General features: G+C 42.3%; 1 long non-coding RNA gene across 1 annotated transcript in view; it reads left to right on the forward strand.

Annotated features, from left to right (window-relative positions):
- LOC147345784 (uncharacterized) overlaps window positions 1-18,183 on the forward strand; it is a 40,326-nt gene extending 22,143 nt beyond the window's left edge. Inside the window, exon 2 of the long non-coding RNA XR_015153625.1 lies at window positions 18,107-18,183. This is a non-coding gene — a long non-coding RNA (uncharacterized LOC147345784). The remainder of the gene's footprint in view (window positions 1-18,106) is intronic.
- Window positions 18,184-18,604: the final 421 nt, after the last annotated feature.

The raw sequence follows: 18,604 nt of genomic DNA on the forward strand, positions 1-18,604 counted from the left end.
TTGGGACCGGATGCCATGCTCTTCGTTTTCTGAATGTTGAGCTTTAAGCCAACTTTTTCACTCTCCTCTTTCACTGTCACCAAGAGGCTTTTTAGTTCCTCTTCACTTTCTGCCATAAGGGTGGTGTTATCTGCATATCTGAGGTTATTGATATTTCTCCCGGCAATCTTGATTCCAGCTTGTGTGTCTTCCAGGCCAGCGTTTCTCATGATGTACTCTGCATAGAAGTTAAATAAACCGGGTGACAATAAACAGCCTTGACGAACTCCTTTTCCTATTTGGAACCAGTCATAGGTAAGTGCTAAATAAATGTTTGAGTGAGTTAATGAACTTCATAAACTGTGAATTCCAGAAGAGGTGGTGGTAGTCGTGTAGAGGTTGTAGAGCTGTACCCAAGCACATGATCTCCTGGAATTGTAAGTAGCTGTGAGTTTGTTGGGGTTAGTAATGGTAGTCCTGACAGGAGTACCAGAGATACCACTTTTCTGTGAACACCAGTGTTTTACTTGGCCCCCCCCTTTTTTTTTTTTTTTTTGGAGCAGGGAAAGGTCAAAGTGACTTGAAGCTTTCGACAGTATGTGTTTACACTTGTAAGTAGTATAGTAAAGTAAAGGACTAAAACAAACCTGCTTTCTTATCTCTAGACCTCTCATTCTCTTTCTGCCTAAAGAATCATCTCATCTCCATCTTTGCCTGTCAAATTCTAATGGTTATACTTGATGGATCCCTCCAGGCTTCTCTGTCAGTGGGATTTCCCAGGCAAGAATACTGGAGTGGCTTTGCCATTTCCTCCTCCAGGGAATCTCCCTGAGCCAGGGATTGAACCAGAGTCTCCTGCTTGGCAGGTGGATTCTTTACTACTGAGCCACCAGGGAAGCCAAATCTGATACATTAATTAATAGGGAAAAAAAAGGAAGAGATAATAAAATACTATATATGGTATCATCCTGTTTTTGTTGAAGAAAAGAAGTATATTCATGTTCATGTAGTGTAAGTGATCTGGAAAGATTTTTGTCAAGACCAACAGTGATTGTTCTTGAATTAGCACAGTTTATTGTGTTTTCTGTGTTTTTCATTTAATGTTTGTGTTTTCTGCGGTTTTTTTTTGTAAGAAACACATTGTATTTTTAAAATAGTAAAATTAGTACAGAAACTTTATTTTTAAAAATCCCAGCTGTCCTTTTTTGTCTAGCTCCCAGTTGCAGTGTCTAAGACTTAGTAACTTTTATTAAATATGTTTTTATCTGAATGACTGAAACTTAAGGAAGAACTTGGTAAATGCCATAAATAGGCATATAGTGCTGAGAGGATTCAAAGAGAAAGAAAAGGATCATGTGTGGAAAGGATCAGTTGCAGATGATGTTTGAATTGACCTTGAAAGACAGAGTTTTCTGTTGTTTTGTTTTTAAGAGGATACTATAATTTAATACCTCTTTGTACCCGTGATTAACATTTTGTGGATAGGCATTTGAGGAAATGAAATTTCTTTGATTGTATTTATTCTTTAAACTCATGGCTTATATTTTTAGGATACGTGCATTATCCAGCAGACTGACTTATTATCTTCTATTTGGGTTAGTATTATTACGGTGGTTTTCCCTAAGCAAACAACAGCCTGGTGAAGTGGATTGAAGAGCCTATTGTGTGATAGGGAAAGCAGCCAGGAATTAGGAAACTTCTGAATCGAAAAGTGTGGAAAATACACAAGTAGTGGAGAATTAATTGCATTTAGTGATTTCTGACTTGAAGAAAAAATAAGCTTTAAAAATTTTAATTGATTATCTTGCATTTTAGATCACTTTAAAAGAATGCCTTAAAATGCTTATTGTAAAGTATTAATTGTGATGAATTTGGTTTGTAAAGTTTTATCTTTTGAGTCAGACTATAATTCACAACCATTCATGATACTTGAAATGTTAAAAGTACTTCCTGAAGAAAAGTCAGATTTTATGGGCTGCTCCAGGAGCTCCCCTTTGACTTAAGATAAATATACTCCTGTGATAAAGTCATATTTCTGCAAACTAGCTCACTGAACTAATATTGGAAAGTATTTAATATGCTGTCATAAGACATTAACAAAATGAATTTGTAAAAGAAAAGCAAATCTATGGGACTAAAGGTATTTTACAAACATAGAATTTTTTATATATTCTATATAAAGTAATTCTTAAAGTTTTAGACCTTTTCTCTTTAGAATTTTATTCTTACAAAAACGTTTTCAAAGGTCTTATTTTACGTCACTTAAAATTATTCTAAAAAATTGTTTAAAATAATGTCTTACTCTAATTTGGATCTAAAATAGAATGAATACCATATTTGAATTTTCAAGGCCGTTCCACATTTGGTTTCACATTTAGTAAATTTAGTCATAATATTCCCAAACCCAGTAGGATACAGTTTCTGTGGTTCTCAGACCCTTTGTAGAGTGACAGAGATTGGAATTCTGAATCTCACGAGTCAAATGTTGGCCTTTGACTCTGTTCCCCTTTCACACTCCTTGCTAAGCTTGGGCTGTTGCTATGCTTGAAGGCTTGTCAGCTAGCAGGTTCCTATGGTAACAGGAATGGAAATTTCAAAGAAGAAAGAGAATAGGAGCACAAAGGCTTGGTTGATTTGACTTTGAACAAAAAATACAAGGTTCCCTGTCTTGCACCTTTGTTGAAGAAACCAGAAATTTAATATTAGAAAGTTATTTTTGAGTTTGTAAACTTCATATACCCTGGTCTTAATTTAGTGAATAAAAGTGCTGCTGCTTAGGGGAGGACTCAGTAAGAATCTTCTAAAAACTTTATCAGCTGAAGGTTCTTTTTTCCTCCTTTATAGAGCTTTGATAGTCTGTGTTCCTTATATATATTCTCAACTTGGCAGTATGCTGGCTAACATTTAATTTTTACTTTGATGAAGTTAAAAATTGTGAAGAGTTCTAATCAGGGCAGTTTGCTTATTTGAAAAATATTAATGTTTTTTGTTTTGACATAATTGTATTGAGGTATGATTTGTATACGGTTAACTGTACCCATTGAACAGTGTTCAGCTTGAGTTTTGACAGAAGTATATATCTGTGAAACCATCATCACTATCAAGAAATCATACATTTCCATCACCTCAAAAGCTTCCTAGGGATCTTCCCTGTAGCTCAGACACTAAAGAATCTGCCTGCAATGCAGGAGACCCAGGTTCGATTCCTGGATTGGGAAGATCCTCTGGAGAAGGGAATGGCAATCCACTCCAGTATTGTTGCGTGGAGAATCCCATGGACAGAGGAGCCTGGTGGGCCACAGTCCGTGGGGTCGCACAGAGTCCAACACTACTGAGCGACTAACACTGCTGCTGCTGCTGCTAGGTCGCTTGAGTCATGTCCAACTCTGTGCAACCCCATCGACGGCAGCCCACCAGGCTTCCCCTCCCTGGGATTCTCCAGGCAACTGACACTACTACGCTGCAAAAGCTTCCCTGTGCCCATTGTAGTCCACCCCTCTGAGTTGACTCCCTGCAGAAACAGCCACTGATCTGCTTTCTGTCACTGTGGATTAGTGTGTTCATTTTCTAGAGTTTTATATGAATGTACTTTTTTATGTCTGGTTTCTTTCACCCAGAATTGGGATTTAGATTTTAATGCATGTTTTATTTTGCTTCTTAAAAACACCATTCCAGTTGACAATTGACTTTTTCACTTGGTAGTTGATTGCGCACAGGGAATTGAGCAGGGTTCCTGGTGCCCATCAAATAGGCCTTCTGCAGCTTTATTAATTTGTAACTCTTTCCTAATCTGTTTTTAAGCTGTCATTTACTAGGAGCTGTATCCTATTTTATATATTCTTATTTGTATATGTTGTTGTTGTTCGGTCGCTAAGTTGTGTCCGACTCTTTGCAACCCCATGGACTGCAGCATGCCAGGCTTCCCTGTCCTTCACCATCTCCCGGAATTTGCTCAAACTCATCTCCATTGAGTCTGTGATGCCATCCAGTCATCTCATCCTCTGTCATCTCCTTGTCCTCCTGCCCTCAGTCTTTCCCAGCATCAGGGTCTTTTCTAGTGAGTCGGCTCTTCACATCAGGTGGCCAAAGTGTTGGAGCTTCAGCATCAGTCCTTGCAGTGAATATTCAGGGTTGATTCCCTTTAGGATTGACTGGACTGGTTTGATCTCCTTAATACTTCTATATATATTAACACCATTTTATAGAGGAAAAGCTGAAATTTAGAGAGGTTACAGAGAACAAACTGGTTAATAAGCTCAAGGGCTCTGGACAAGAATGCCAAGGTTGAACTCTTGGGACTGTCTCTGTAGCTCTGTGATCTTCAGCGAGCTACTTAGCTTTCTGTGTCTTCTTTTCTTCACATTTATTATCAAATGGTATGACTAATGATAGTACCTGCCTTATGGGATTGTTGAGAAGATTAAGTTAGGTGTGTGAAGCACTTACAGCACTGCCCAGCCTGTAGTGAGCGTCCATCAATGCTAGCTGAGCCACAGCACAAGATACTTAGAGCTAGTGAGTGACAGAAGCATACACTTAAAGCCTTATACTCAGTGCAAACAGCACAAAATGGTGATTCAAGTCAGTTTTATAATTCATGATGGGGCTCACAAATGCAGGTTTTACTAACATGGTAACATATCAATGTCAGATTAGTTGGTATTGTATAGTTGAGGACTAAGCAAGTTTGAGACTTACTTAAGGCATACATATGCTTGTATGTATGATGTCTATACATACATCAGCATGTGAATATAATGCATTTTTAAGCTTTGAATTTTTTTTTTTTTGGTGGCACTGGGTCTTTGTTGCTGTGCACAGTCTTTCTCTAGTTGTGGTTTAAGAGCTTCTCCGTTGCAGGGGCTTCTCTTGTTTCAGGGCACAGGCTCGAAAGTGCATAGGCTTCAGTAGTCATGGAGCGTGGGCTTAATAGTTGCAACTTGCAGGCTCCAGAGCTCGGGCTCACTAGTTGTGGCCCACTGGCTCAGTTGCCCTGTGGCATGTGGGATCTTCCCAGACCAGGGATTGAACTGGTGTCCCTTGCATTACAAGGTGGATTCTTAACCACTGGACCACCAGGGAATCCCTAAACTTGAAAATAGTTATAGACTCACAGGGAGAAGGCAATGGCAACCCACTCCAGTACTCTTGCCTGGAAAATCCCATGGATGGAGGAGCCTGGTGGGCTGCAGGCCATGGGCTGGCTAAGAGTCGGACACGACTGAGCGACTTCACTTTCAGTTTTCCCTTTCATGCATTGGAGAAGGAAATGTCAACCCACTCCAGTGTTCTTGCCTGGAGAATCCCAGGGACAGGGGAGTCTGGTGAGCTGCCATCTATGGGGTCGCACAGGGTTGGACGCGACTGAAGCAACTTAGCAACAGCAGCAGCTCAGGAAATTAAAGGAGTGTAGAAATTCTATATACTGTAGCTAGTTTCACTGGGGGCGGGGGGCTGGGGAACTGTGCCTTGCTATCTTATGTAGCCATTAGTATCAAAACTGGGACCTTGGACTTCCCTAGTGGTCAAGTGGTTAAGAATCCTCCTGCCAGTTTGATACTGGGGGCACCAGTTTGATCCCTGATCCAGGAAGATCCCACATGCTTCGGGACAGCTGAGCCCAGGTACCACAACTACTGAAGCCTCTATTCCCTAGAGTCTGTGTTCTGCAACAAGAGAAGCCGCTGCAATGAGAAGCCCGCACACTGCAACTAGAGAGTAGCCCCCACTCACTGCAGCTAGAGAAAGCCTGCACTCAGCAGTGAAGACCCAGCACAGCCAAATAAATAAATAAAAAGTTTTAAAGGCACAGGTGATCTAAAAAAAAAAAGGAAAGTTATCATAGGTATACTCTTTAGCCCGTTATCATATTTCACCCGTTTTTACATGTACTCATTTTTGTGTCTGTATATGCACATGTCCATGTATTTTTATTGTCTTTGCATTTGTATCACATGTATAAGTTCATGGAGCCATCACTTTGGTTAAGATACTGTGGAAATTCCCTGGCAATCCAGTGGTTAGGATTCTGTGCTTCCACTGCAGGGGGCACGAGTTCAGATCCCTGGTTGGGGAACTGAGATCCCACAAGACCCCCAGCATGGCAAAAAGAAAACAAAACCCCCAAATGATACAGAACTGTTTTTATCACCACATCTTTCTTGTGCTTCCTTTCTCCCTACCACTCTTTCCTGTTCCCAGGCAACCACTAATTTGTTCTCTGTCCCTATAATTTTGTCAAGAATGTTATATAAATAGATTCATACAGTGTATAATCTTTTGATTGACTTTTTTCGTTTAGCATAATACCTTGAGACCCATCCAAGGTGCTTCATGTACCACTAGTGACTGTTTTTAATTGCTGAGAAGTATTCGGTTACAGAGATGTTCTGCAGTTTGTTTAATCATCCACTGAAGGATACTGAGTTGTTTCCAGCTTTTTGCTATTGCAAATAAAGCTGCTCTGAACATTCATGTACAGGTTTCTGTGCAGACGTAAATTTTCCTTTCATGTAAATAAATGCCCAGGAGTGTGATTGCTGGGTTGCAGGATAAGCATGTATTTGAATTTTTAAGAAACTACTCAGCTATTTTCCATAGAAGTTCTACCATTTTACATTCTACCAGCAGTGTATGAGAGACGTATGTTCTCAGCATTCTTACCACCGTTTGGTATTTTCACTATTTTTTATTCAGCTTTTCTCAGATGATGTGATATCTTACATGATTTCAATTTGCATTTCCCTTATGACTAATAATATTGAACATCTTCATGTGCCATTCATGTATCTTCTTTGATAAAATGTCTGTTCATGTCTATTGTTCATTTTCAGTTGAATTGCTTTTTACTTTTGAGCTTTGAGAGTTCTTTATAGATTCTAGATACAAATCCTTTGTTGGAAATATAGTTTGTAAATAGTTTATTCTAGTCTGTAGCTTGCTTTTTCAGCCTTTTAACAAAGTCTAGGAGACTAGAAGTCTTAAATTTTAACAAAGTCCAGTTTACCAAGTTTTTTTCCTTTTAGGGACTGCATTTTTGGTGTCGTTTCTAAGAATTCTTCAGTGGGTCTGCAAATTCTCTGAAGTTTTATAGCTTTATGTCTCACATTTAAATCTATGATCAATTTTGAGTTAATTTGTATCAAGTGAGTTTCATTTTTTTGCCTGTGAATATCTAATAGCTTAAGCACCATTTGTTGGGAAGGCTATCTATCCTTCCACCATTGAACTGCTTTTGCTTCTTCCTCAAAAATCAGTTATCTGTCCTTGTATAGATTTATATTTGGGTTCTCTATTCTGTCTTGTTGATCGTTGTGCCTATTTCACCGCCAATACCACAGTGTCTTGATTTTTGGAGTGCCAAAGAATTGATGCTTTTGAACTGTGCTGTTGGAGAAGACTCTTGAGAGTCCCTTGGACTGCAAGGAGATGCGACCAGTCCATTCTAAAGGAGATCAGTCCTGGGTGTTCTTTGGAAGGAATGATGCTAAAGCTGTAACTCCAATACTTTGGCCACCTCATGCGAAGAGTTGACTCCTTTGAAAAGACTCTGATGCTGGGAGGGATTGGGGGACAGGAGGAGATGGGGGACCACAGAGGATGAGACGGTTGGATGGCATCAGCAACTCAATGGACATGAGTTTGAGTAAACTCTGGGAGTTGCTGATGGACAGGGATACCTGGCTTGCTGCAATCCACGGGGTCTCAAAGAGTTGGACACGACTGAGCAACTAAACTGAACTGAATATTAAGTAATGTGGACTTCATAGAATTGGTTTGGATTAGTTCTCTGCTGTTTTCTGGAAGAGATTGTGTAGAATTGGTATCCCTTTAAAATTGTTAGATTTTACCAATGAAAGCATCAGGCCTGAACATCTTTGTTCAGGAGATTTTAAACTACAAATTCAATTTGTTGAATCATTACAGGACTGTTCATATTATCAGTTTCATCTTGGGTGAGTTTTGGCAGTCTGAGGAATTGGTCTACTTCATCTAAATTGTCTGGTTTATATGCATAGAGTTGTTTGTAATATTACTTAGGTATTTTTAACATTTTTATTGGAAAGTGAAAGTTAGTTTTGGTTGTGCTGGGTTTTCATTGCTGTGTGCAGTCTTTCCCTAGTTGCAGAGTGTGGGGGCTACTCTTTGTTTTAGGCTTTTCATTGTGGTGGCTTCTCTTGTTGCGGAGCCTGGGCTGCAGAGTGTGTGGGCTTCAGTAGTTGTGGCACATGGGCATGTCACTCTGAAGCATGAGGGAATTTCCTGGACCAGGGATTGAACCCATGTCCCCTGCATTGGCAGGCAGATTCTTAACCACTGGGCCACTAGGGAAGTCCTTCCTTATTATATTTTTAATGTCAGTACAGTCTCTAGTGATACCCTCTTTTTCATTCTTGATATTGGTTAAGTTGTGTTTCTCTGTCGTTTTAAATCATTTGTACTAGAACCTTATCAATTGTACTAAAGTTTTCAAAGAACCAGCTCTTGGGTTGTGTGATTTTTTTAAAAAAATTGATTTTCTGATTTCAGTGTCATTGACTTCTCTTCTTTGTTATTTCCTTTCCTTTGCTTGCTTTTGCTTTATTTTGCTCTTTATGGTTATTATGAATAACACTGCTCTGTTATGAACATTCATATGCACATTTTTGCTTCAGTTCAGGTCAGTCGCTCAGCCGTGTCCAACTCTCTGCAACCCCATGGACTGTAGCATGCCAGGCCTCCCTGTCCATCACCAACTGCCAGAGGTTGCTCAAACTTCTGTCCATTTAGTCGGTGATGCCATCCAACCATCTCGTCCTCTGTCGTCCCCTTCTCGTCCCGTCTTCAATCTTTCCCAGCATCAAGGTCTTTCCCAGTGAATCAGTTCTTCCCATCAGGTGGCCACAGTATTGGAGTTTCAGCTTCAGCATCAGTCCTTCCAATGAATTATTCAGGACTGATTTCCTTTATGATAGAGTGGTTTGATCTCCTTCCCGTCCAAGGGACTCTCAAGAGTCTTCTTCAACACCACAGTTCAAAAGCCTCAATTCTTTGGCACTCAGCTTCCTTTATAGTTCAATTCTCACATCCATACATGACTACTGGAAAAACTACAGCTTTGATGAGACGGACCTTTGTTGGTAAGTAATGTCTCTGCTTTTTAATATGCCGTCTAAGATGATCATAACTTTTCTTCCAAGGAGCAAGTGTCTTTTAATATCATGGATGCAGTCAGCATCTGCAGTGATTTTGGAGGCCCCCAAAATAGTCTGTCACTGTTTCCATTGTTTTCCTGTCTATTTGCCATGAAGTGATGGGACTGGATGCCGTGATCTTAGTTTTCTGAATGTTGAGTTGTAAGCCCAATTTTTCACTCTCCTCTTTCACTTTTCATGCAGAGGCTCTTTGGTCCTTCTTTGCTTTCTGCCGTAAGGGTCGTGTCATCTGCACATCTGAGGTTATTGATATTTCTCCTAGCAATCTTGATTCCGGCTTGTGTTTTGTCCAGTCTGGCATTTCACATGATGTAGTCTGCATAGAAGTTAAATAAGCAGGATTATTTTTGCTTAGACATGATTTAAAATTATTTGGTGTATATTCCTAGGAATGGAATTCTGGATCACGTGGCAGTTTTATGTTTAACTGCTTGAATAGTCACCAGACTGTTCTCCATAGTGGTTGCCTCATTTTACATTCCTATCAGCAAATTTTTTTTGTACCTAGTCCAGCAATCTTACTCTCTTATGTAGTCGATAGTTCATTTATATATAATGCAATTGGTGATGTACTTGGGTTAATATCTGCCATCTTATTATTCGATTTCAGTTTTTCCAAACTGTTTTTCTTTTTCTCTCTCCTGTCTTGACTTCTTTTGTATTATTGTATTTCTCTCTCTGATTACCTAGTTAGTTGTGCATTCTTTTACTGCTTACCCCAGAAATTATGATATGTACTCTTGACTTACAGTATTCTAATACAAATAATAACTTGGATCACTCTCCCATTAGTGTTCCTCTGACTCCTGCTTTATCATTTTATTATTACACATAATTATTTTGTATTTTATATGTCTCTTAAGGCATTCTTTTTTGTTTTTACAGAGAATATTCATTTCTGTTTTCCCACATCTTCCTATTTATTTAGGGGCTTCTAAGACGCTCAAAGCATTTTATGAAAGAGTTACACATTTCAAAGTTTGTTGATATTTCTAGAAAGCCATTCACATGTAACATATTTATTAAGAACATGGGGTTTACAGTCCCATCTGTAACACTTTGAGTTTCAGTTTCCTCATGGAAATATAGGGAATAATATGTTAAATACAGTAATATCTACCTCATAGGTGGCTGTGATGATTAAATGAGAAAATAAAGTTAAGCCTCTTACTAGAATGCCATACACAAAGAAAAATTTCATTATTCTGTTGTGGCAAGTACATAATTCCTGAGGTTTAAAAAAGAATTATTCTTATATTCTGTATTAGAATCATCATTTTGTCTTTTAAACATTGATTTTCAAAAGAACATGTTTCCTTTCCTAAAGTTTCCCCCTTCATTTTTTTCTCTTTCATCCATCTAATCCAATTATCTATGTCCCAAGGAATATTGATACTAGAACCTGTGTTTCAATAATAGAAATGTGTTACCGTAATAGAAGCAGCTTAGCCAAGACCGTCAAGTTCACCTTAGAGCCATTTGTAGAATTAAAACAAAAATTATTTGTGTAGAAAACAAACAACCCATTATTTCTATTTTCAGCCACAGAAGGCAGCCCATCTGTTGTTTATCTAATCTTGATTCAGAAACATCCAAAAATAGAACAATAACATCATATCTAACTTATAATTTTAGTTTCATTTTCTGATAACAGTGTTTCCCCTTCACCAGACAATAACAGAAGGACCTGACAGAGGAGCACAGAACTAGAGAAACACTGTTTATGTGTTTAAAAGACAAACTAGAGAAGCATTGTTTATGAAAGGACCATAAGGAAATGGGAATGTGTTGCTCTTCCAACATTAATGACAGCAAGTAATTCTCTATGAATATATAGTATATACTACTAATCTTTTTTTTTTTTTTTCTGCTACTAATCTTTAAAGTTGGTAAGTATCCTGCCTGTGACTTCCTAGCACCAAACTGATTTTTCCTCAACATTGTTCAGTGCCTGTCATAGAGGGAAAGAGGGAGAGTTACTGAAAAAATATTCAAAGTCTCTTATAGGAAAATATTTTGAAATATTATATTTTAGAAGTATAGACTATTAAATTTATTTTAAAAGTATTCATCCTATTATGTACAGGCTGTAAAATGCTATCAAGGGGCACTTTTGGATAAATACTTTAAAATATACGAGTCATTTTGGCCTGTGTGAAACAGACTAAATAGCCTAAGCCATGAGTTCCGTTTTAGTCTTAACTCAGATCAACTGGTGGTGGTGGTGGTCATTCGTTAAGTCGTGTCCGACTCTTTGTGACCCATGAACTGCAGCACGCCAGGCTTCCCTGTCCTTCACTATCAAAGAGCCCTGTCTTTTTCACTATCAAAGAGCCCTGTCTTTTTGGGCTACTGTTGTAAATCCCGTAGACTAGCTGATAAACAACGGAAAGTTGTTTCTTGTAGTCCTGGAGGCTGGGGAGTCCCAAGATCATCAGCAGGTGCCACGTCTGGTGAGTCATGTTTCCTGGTTCTTAGACTGCCTGCTGCTTCTCCCTGTCCTCGCAGCACGGGAGCCCATTCCTTCCTGGCCTGACCCCTCCCAGAGTGCCTGCCTCCTAGGATCATCACCACGTGCGGGGTGAAGTTTGAGGGCCCATAAACTGTCAGCCCATTGCAGTCCCTAAGTATACTTTGCATTATTTCAGTCTTTTGAAATAATTCGAGCTTTCCTAATAGCCCAATACATGTTCTTTTTGTTATATGTTCGTTGGGCTCTTGAAAATAATATGTATCAGTGGGAATGCAGTGTTCCGTGTGTATCAGTTACATCAGGTTTGTCACTCGTGTAATTCAGATTCCAGTAGCCACGTTGAGTAAAAGCAGAAGTAGGTGAAATTACCTGTAATATATTTTATTTTAACACACCCCAAATATTATTTCAGTGTGTAATCAACATGATAAAACCTAATGCAATAGTTCACGTTCTTTTTTTCATGCTAAGTCTTTAAAATCCAGCATGTGTTTCAGGCTTGCAGTGCATCTCATTGTAGAGCCAGCCACATTTCAGGTACTTCATGGTTGCAGGTGACTACATACCAGGGGGCCCATTTCCAGGAGAGATGTGTCTTTAACGTCTCCCACTGGGATTATGAACTCGGCTGTTACTCCTTTTCTATTTCTGTCGGTTTTTATGTATTGATATTTTGAGGTTATGTTATTAGGTACATTCAAGTTCAGAATCCTCATCTTCTTGCTAGACTGAACTTGTATCAGTATGAGATGTTCTTTTTTATTGCTAGTAATGCTTCTTTCTTTAGACACTATTTGACAGTGATGTTGCCACGTCAGTTTTCTGTCCGTGTTAGCTTGGGTATCTTTTACTTTCACCTGTCTAAAAGACCTTCCATCTTAACATGTACCTCTGAATAGTGTATAGTTTTCACTGGAATCAGTTTGAGTATTGGCTCTGTTTATAATGTTGATATTTCAGTGTGTAGACACCATGTTGCTGTGTGTTTTCTGTTTGTCCCACCTAGTCTGTGTTCTTTGCTCTTGCCTTCTTTTAGAAGTTTGAAGTGTTTCTCTAGTTCTGTGCTCCTCTGTCAGGTTGTTGGGTGTACATTCACAGACACAGCGTGTGTTTTACATTCAAGTCTAACTTAGTACTCTTACTGCCTCCCTGACACGACTGTTTCCTCCTTGTCACTGTCACACTTTAAACGGTTAGATATATTTTTGGCATTAACATCATTGTTTTGTAGAGTTAGTATTTACCCTCACAGTTACCTCATTGTTGGTCTTTACTTGTCTTTTATATTTCCATCAGAGACTACTTTTCTTTTTCCCAAAGCACTGCCTTAATATTTTTTTTTAGTTCATGTGTGTGGGTGATGAGTTGTCTCATTTCCATTTGCCCTCAAAGTCTCTATTTTGCTTTCACTTTCGAAGAGAGTTTTTGTTGGATGTAGAATTCCAGGTTGGTGGTTATTTGTTTTTTAGCATTTTACAGATGCCAGTCCATTATCTTCTGACTTCCTTGTTCTTGGAAAGTCAGCTCTCAATGTTGTTGTGCCGTTAAAAGCCACACCCTTTTTCCTCTGAGTGCTTGAACATTTGCTTCTTGCCTTAGGCACCCGCAGAGCTGTTGAAACCAATGTGTGGTTTTCATTTTTGACTCAATGGTGTGATTCTTGAACCAACTCTTACCACTGTCCCTGTCAGTCAGTTCAGTCGCTCTATGTCTGACCTGTTGCAACCCCATGGGCTGCAGCACGCCAGGCTTCCCTGTCCATCACCAACTCCTGGAGCTTGCTCAAGCTCATGTCCATCGAGTCGGTGATGCCATCCAACCAGCTCATCCTCTGTCGTCCCCTTCTCCTCCTGCCTTCAGTCTTCCCCATCATCAGGTTCTTTTCCAATGAGTCAGCTCTTTGCATCAGGTGGCCAAAGTATTGGAGCTTCAGCATCAGTCTTTCCAATGAATATTCAGGACTGATTTGCATTAGGATTGACTGACTGATTGGATCTCCTAGTAGTCCATGGGGCTCTCAAGAGTCTTCTCCAACTCCCCAGTTCAGAAGCATTGATTCTTTGGCATTCAGCCTTCTTCATGGGCCAACTCTCACATCCATACATGACTACTGGAAAAACCATAGCTTTGACTAAATGAACCTTTGTTGGCAGAGTAATGTCTCTGCTTTTTAATATGCTTTCTAGATTTGTCATAGGTTTCCTTCCGAGGAGCAAGCATCTTTTAATTTCACCATCTGCAGTAATTTTGGAGCCCAAGAAAATAAAGTGTGTCACTGTTTCCACTGTTTCCCCATTTATTTGCCATGAAGTGATGGGGCTGGATGCTATGATCTTCATTTTTTGAATATTGAGTTTTATGCCAGCTTTTTCACTCTCCCCTTTCACTTTCGCTAAGAGGCTCTTTAGTTTCAACCCCTGGAGGCATTTCTTATTCCCCTTTCTGTCTTTTCTCCACCATGAGGTTCCCCATTTATAGTTTTTAACAACATAGTTTAACAACAGATTCCTTCAATACATTCTATCCCTTTTCCCTCTTATATATATATATATATATATATTGTAACCGATCCGTCCTTCAGTTCACTGATCATCTCTTCAGCTATGTCCAATCTGATGTTAAGCCCAGAGACTGAGTTCTTAAATTCAGTCACTGTTATTGTAAAGTTCTAGATTGGTTTTGATTCTCAGAAATTTTTCCTTTTGTCAAGTATATTTTTGAACAGGTGACATTTGCATCTGATACCTCTAGCATACCTCTGATACGCTGATATATATCTCATACCTCTGGATCTGGTTCAGTTCTTTTTCTCTTGGTCCTGTTTGTTGTTACACCCTCTTTTGCTTCTTTGGTTGCATGTTGGACATTATGTTTGGAAAACCCTAGAGGTTCTGAGTGATGCTGCCTTCTCCAGAGTTTCCTCTGACGCAGACCTCCAGTGGGGACAGAGCTGTCTGTTCACTCAGGGCATGAGGGACTTGAGGCTTGGGGGTCCTTTTAAGCTCAGTCTCAGCAGCCTTCACCCACCTTCCCCCTCGACCCCAGGGAGGAGCTTTCCAGCGTCTCCAGTGTCTGGAAGCCTGGGGTGCCTCCCAGGGCCTCGCATTCTCGGCAGGTCCTGAAGCCCACCGTCTCTCCTGAGCACCAGGAGGTGACTGATAGTCAGCGCTCAGCCGGTTTGGGCAGAGTGTTGGGTACGTTTTCTGACATCCGGACTGACTCGTCAGGCCTGCGCTTGACTTTTTGTCTCCACAGCCCAAGGAACCCTCCAGAGCTGTGTTAGCCAGCCCCCTCTGCTTGACTTTTTCCCTTCCTTTTCTTCACAGAGTCAGCTTTGCTCAGATGCCCCGAGGGAACGAGCGGCCCTCTCAGTCTCCAGCTCCCTCACTGAGCTTCGCTTTTGTTTGAAATCTTGGATTGTGGCTGCCTAAGGACCTCTTTTAAACCTTATTTATCTTTTCTAGCTCTTAGTAGGCTGACCTACAAGATGCTTGCGTCTGTCACTGGAAGTGGAGACACCCTGGGGGGGGGGGGGGTCTTCTGTCATCTGAAGCCACATGTAACAGTCACAGTAATTGTCTTGATCAAGTTAATTTGATACCAGGGAAAACAAGAACCAGGGGTCCTTGCTTGGTACCCATGGTTGTGTTTCTGGTCAGAGTCCCCAGCTTGCCTGGGCTGTTTCAGTGCCACGTGAACTTGGGAAGGAGGTGGAGCAGGCGGCCCACGCGGCCTGGAGACAGAGGAGCCGGTCTCCCCTCTGCCCTTGCCCCTGGGGGCCCAGGGCAGGCCTTGCAATGCTGGGCTGCTGGTGGTGGAGGCCAAGGCTGAGGAGGGAGGGGTTACATGACCTGTATTCTGTGACATGGTCACATGTGGGTTTTCTTTTTCAGTTTGAAAAAATGACTGCTTTTAGTCTTCCCTCCAGTTTCACTTTAAGGTGGAAAATGAAGATTTTATTCGTAAAGTTGAGCACAGTGACCTTACAGTCTTTTTGAAAGCAACAGTTGATGTTTCAAGAACACATCTCAGAGAACTCCAGTAGATAAAGCTAAAAAAAGAGAACGTGTTCAGGGTGAACTGCGGGTGGGACCCCAAACTGTACCCTGTCTCTCCCAGAGTGTGTAATTGGTGAGATGGGTGGATATAGGACCCCAAGCACCCTGGGGACCGAGGTCCTCAAATGACAGCAGAGGTCCGGGCTGAGCCAGGAGCAAGTGGCCTGTGCCCTGGCGAGTGGAGAACCGCGAGGGTGGGAGTGGAGCCAGGAGAGGGGTGGGAGACTCAGGCGGGGTCTGGGAGGCGCTGGCTGTCGCGGCTCGAGGCAGGGACACCCCTGAACCTCCACCATGCAGTCCCCACGGGGCAGAGTCGTCTGGCAGCCGAGGGTCGAAGTAAAGAGGGCGAGTTCACAGCAGGTTGAATGAACCCCTGTACCCACTGTGGGTTCATTTTAAGTGCCTGGAGTGAGGTTGGTCAAGCCGTTGCTGAGCTCGAGTGAGGGAGTCCGACAGGGAGGACCGAGCTCAGGGTGAGAGTGAGGGGCAGCTAGCGTGGTGAGTCCTCCTCAGCTGAGTGGGTTCTGGGGACGCCCTTGAGTTCAGGGCTGCCCTTTCAGTAGCCTCACTGGAGGCTTGTTTGGGGGGTAGAGGGGGCAGAAGCCCACTTAGAAGACGTGCTCATTCCCAGGGGTGGTGGTTTCTGAAGGAGTTTATACTGGTTGGTTCGACTGTGACCCAGTACCTTGCAGGGTCGTGTTTGACAGGGGGCCTGAGCTGTGGGCACAGCCTGCCTTATCCTGCACTCCACACTCAATTGTTGTCTTTTTGGCAGCCCCTCCCCCCTCTCTGCACCCTTGACAGTGGACCTGAGCCCAGCCCCCCTGTTGCCACGGAGCCCCTTGTGACCGAGTGGGTTCCAGTTCTGGGCTCCTGGGAGATGTGCTGGAGGCGGAGCCTTCATGCCATTTGGTGGTCATAGTGTGAGAGCAGTGGTCATAGTGTGAGAACGGTGTGTGTGAGAGTGGTGTGTGAGAGCAGTGTGTGTGAGAGTGGTGGTCGTAGTGTGAGATTGGTGGTGATAGCTCGGTAGCTGAGGTATCCTACCGTGAAACAGCGGTTGCCCCCGAGTGGGGGACTGCCCCTATCCGCAAGGATGGGTCGCAGAAGGGCCCGCCTTTGGGCGTTATTCCAGCGCTGCAACCCCAAGGCAAAGGCGAAGACTAGGAAGGACTTGGCCTCGGCCCACGTCCTGGAAGCAGAGCGGCCTGAGGTGAGAGCAGCCGGGGGCTGGGCCCGTCAGATTGGCCCTCACCCGGCGAAGCATTGGGGTTGTGTTTCATTTTGTTAGCATGGTTGTGGGCCCTGCCAGCCAGGGCATTCTGGTCTTAGTGGGCAGGATCGACCCCAGCAGGTTTACCTTGTAAGAGGTTGTGCAGTTGCTGCATGGAGGATGGGTGGGGGCCCCACAAGAAGGGAAACACTGGCTGGAGAAGTCACTGGGGCACATGGACTGAGCTATAGAGTCAGTCCTTGAAGCAGAAAGGGTAAGGCCCTTAATGTCTCCCTTCTTGCAAAGAAAGGATATACGGGCTGGAGGAATCTCTGGGGCATGAGGATCGAGCTAGAGAGTCAGTCCTTGAAGCAGAATGGCTAAGCCCGTTAATGTCTCCCATGTTACAAAGCACAGACCAGTGTGTCCAGTATTTTAATGACAGGTACCTACTGCTTACGTGTATGATATACACCCTCATAACTACACATGTCTACTGCATGCCTCTTACAAGTGCTGGGCACTGTTCTGGGTGCTGAACACTCAGTATGTAGTAGTGGATACGTAGCCCAGGATTTTTTTAATTTCTGCAAAGAAAAACAGAAGAACGAAAGACTCCTTGTGGTTCAGTTTGAGCAAGTTCACCACGTGGACGGCCCCGCATGCACGCAAATTGTGGTAAAGTACATATAACATAAATTTAACATTTTAACCAGTTGATTGAATGACTGGGTGGCTTCTGTGGAGTCAGGCTAACAGATGGCTTTGAGGTGCCATCCGCCTTTTTCCCAGAGGAACACTCCAAAGCCTCGTGGCCTTGTAGACCTTCCTTTTTTTCTTCACTTTCCCCAGTGGCTCCAGGTCTGTGTGTCGTGTAAGAATCTCTTTATCCACTTTGTTGTTAGGTTTACGTTTTGGAAAGTTTCTCAAATGTCCCTGGGTCTTGAGAAGGCAGGCTTGGATTCCAGGTTCTCTCCTGCCGCGTGCCTGCCAGGTCGAGGTGGAGGCTGAAGGCCGGTCTGAGTTGTGGTGGTCTGTGTGGTCTTGGGGTCAGTGGACCCCTCTTCTCTGGAGGGGCATGGAGATCCTTTGTGTGGAGCCTGGAGAGACTTGACAGGGTCAGTCTTCACAGTCTTGCTCTCTTTTAAATTTATGTTTGCATTTAGTTTCTCATTTAACTGTTTTCTAGGAATTTCCAACTCCCGAAGGATACACCTACAGGGAGCAGCTGTGTAAAAGCAAAGAGGAAATCGCTCAGCTGAAAGCTGAAAGAAACAACACCAGGGTCAGTAGGGGGATTCTCACGTGTTGACATTTGCCCCGCGGGGGTCACTGCTGGCCTCCGTGTGCTGTCTTTAAACTTTGTCTGATTTTCAAGTCGTTTTCCACATCTTCCCACTGAACAGACCAGGGTGGATCAGTTCTGGGTTCTCATACCTTGCTTCAAATTTCTGATGAGAGCTAATGTAATTTTAGTACATATGAGGGGGGAGTTCTCTTAACTTACATTTTTGTCCACGCTACACTTTGTGTGGGATCTTAGTTCCCTGACCAGGGGTTAAAACCCATGATCCTTGCAGAAGTGTGGAGTCTTAACTACTGGACCCCTGGGGAAGTCCACTCTAACTTTCGACTGAACTGGCAGGATTCCGACGTGCCTTAGCATGTTTCCGGCTATAGCGTGAGG

Source organism: Bos grunniens, chromosome 24 (assembly GCF_055505025.1).
Source record: "Bos grunniens cultivar Pamir isolate PY7600 chromosome 24, Bosgru_T2T1.0, whole genome shotgun sequence".
NCBI classification, from domain to species: Eukaryota; Metazoa; Chordata; class Mammalia; order Artiodactyla; family Bovidae; genus Bos; species Bos grunniens.